The sequence below is a fragment of the Octopus bimaculoides genome, chromosome 3 (assembly GCF_001194135.2).
Source record: "Octopus bimaculoides isolate UCB-OBI-ISO-001 chromosome 3, ASM119413v2, whole genome shotgun sequence".
In the NCBI taxonomy this organism is placed as follows: domain Eukaryota; kingdom Metazoa; phylum Mollusca; class Cephalopoda; order Octopoda; family Octopodidae; genus Octopus; species Octopus bimaculoides.
The window spans coordinates 50,707,372-50,709,711 of NC_068983.1; the positions used below are offsets into that span (position 1 = coordinate 50,707,372).

At 33.9% G+C, this 2,340-nt stretch overlaps 1 long non-coding RNA gene across 1 annotated transcript in view; it reads right to left on the minus strand.

Annotated features, from left to right (window-relative positions):
• The window catches only part of LOC106871991 (uncharacterized), a 9,512-nt gene extending 8,677 nt beyond the window's left edge, over window positions 1–835 (minus strand). Inside the window, exon 1 of the long non-coding RNA XR_001409727.2 lies at window positions 532–835. This is a non-coding gene — a long non-coding RNA (uncharacterized LOC106871991). The remainder of the gene's footprint in view (window positions 1–531) is intronic.
• Between the last annotated feature and the right edge of the window lie 1,505 nt (window positions 836–2,340).

Consider the following 2,340-nt stretch of genomic DNA (forward strand, 5'->3'; position numbering starts at 1 on the left):
ATGAAATACGAAAACAAATAAGTTCAAATACGCAAACAACGAGAGAAACAAACGGAAAACAGAAAATGTAACACAAAGAACGACCCTTCATCACATGTCGGCTACTCCTCCTTTCGAGCAGTATATATATATATATATATAACTTGGCCCCTCATTTTTCACAGAAGATAAACAAATTGACTGAAAGTACTGATAACGTATATTTTCATCTTTGTTCGTGTTGGGATATCGTCCTCTTGGAGCATTGCCTCACGTGTTTCTCTACGTACTACCATTTATTGCCAATTTTGATCCACTCTCTATACTACTCTATCTTGATAGCAACAACAATTAAGAATTTCCAGATTATTTTTTCAGGGAGAAGGCTGTCTTTAATTTATTCAAATAAGCCTTGAAAACAAAGTGAACGTAGCATGAAGATGGGTCAGCCATCTATTTGATTTTCAAGAATCGCTATAAAATACATATAAAATAAATAACTGAATTATATAAAATACGCCACTACTTATATATCATTTTGCTGCTAAATACCTTTATATTATAGCTGTGTGTCTGCAAATTCGTTTGGCATCAGTAACATACAATTTTCACTGGTAAGAAGGAAGTTCCTAAAACGGAGACAGATTTTCTTGAGATATCTGTGGCCTAACAATATTAAGCCTAACTTGTTTGTAAGAAATGTGGGTTCGAATCTCATAGGCAATGTTTAACTATATTTTTTTTTCACTATTTCAAAGAGGTTTGGCAACCAAATATTTACATGCTATTATTTATATCTTCACGTAATACTCTTTCATATCTGTGAGTCCATAAAAAAATTCCACCTCTCGAAACATTTATAAAATTCTTATGACGTCAGCAATGCAATGAGTGTATATATATATATATATATATATGAACTTGTCTTTTAGACTCCTAAATATAGTAGGAAATATATTCAAATTTTAATTACTATTACACCTTCTGAGATGAATTCTCACGTTAATTAACAAAGTGGCTAATTCATTTCGTAAAAGGCAAACAACCTACAGTGAACCAATATTTGTTTTCATGAGTAAAGGTGTAACTTTAATTAATTAAAATTCTTGTCAAACATTACCAAGTATAATAATTTGCATTCTATATTTTTGTCTCAACAGGCGTCTATTTGTACTTCTCCTTAATGATGCTTATGTGCGTGTTTGTTTGTGCGTGCACTACATGGTATTGATGAACAATATGTAGCAAACGAGAAAGCAAATGCTGTGGAGGGGCTATTCATATAGCAGAATAAAATTCTTATTATTTTGATGGCGCTTTGCTTCTCAAATTTAATGTATAATACATGGTGGATAAGCCGTAAAATTCGAAACTAGAAATCATCATCGATGGTTGTTAACGTTATTTAAACATCAATACATTCTTAATTGTTTTGTAGCTCCTTCTAGAGTTTTGGTATTAATACTCTGCCCCAATATCATCTATGAATGTCAGGATGGTAAAATAAAAAGATCTCTGAAAGAGAATTACTAGGGATATTTTTATGAAAACTCACTGATATTTCTTTTTCTAATGTAAACTGATAGCGGTATTTCGTTTGTCTTTACGATCTGAATTCAAATTCTGCCGAGGTCGACTTTGCCTTTCATCCTTTCGGGGTCGATAAATTAAGTACTAGTTGCGTACTGGTGTCGATGTAATCGACTGACTCCCTCACCCAAAATTTCGGGCCTTGTGCCTAGAGTAGAAAAGTATATTGTGAACTGATAGCTTACTATTGCTGTGAACTGAAACAAATATTTCTTTCATATCAAACTGCAGAAACAAGTCTATTAAATACCAATCTTATAACGGTAAAGAGATGAATGTTTTGCTCAACCCATTTGTTCTGTAAGGTGTGGTGACTGTGGCTGTAATCAGCTAGTAGCAAATATTTCAATCCACATACGGTGATAATGTTACCACATCCATTTTGTAGATAGCAATTTAAAAGTTAAAGGGTATAGCTCGCAGATATTTTCTTGCATCTCATATTTTCTGTTTAACCTGATTCACAACCACATCATGTCCAGATCGTTTACCAATATCGCATACTGACTGTCATAGTGTGTAGGAGCTCCGGGCCGACCAAAGCCTTGTGAGCGGATTTGGTAGAAGCAAACTGAAAAAAGCCCTTACACACACACACACACACACCCACACGCACATACACACACACACACATAGGCTGTATACACATTGTGTAATTATATATTCTAAATTAATGGTTTCAAATTTTTACTCAGAGGTAGAGCTTTGTGCAGGAAGGAGACGTCAATTACATTAACCTCAGTACTTGACTGGTACGTATTTTATCAACCT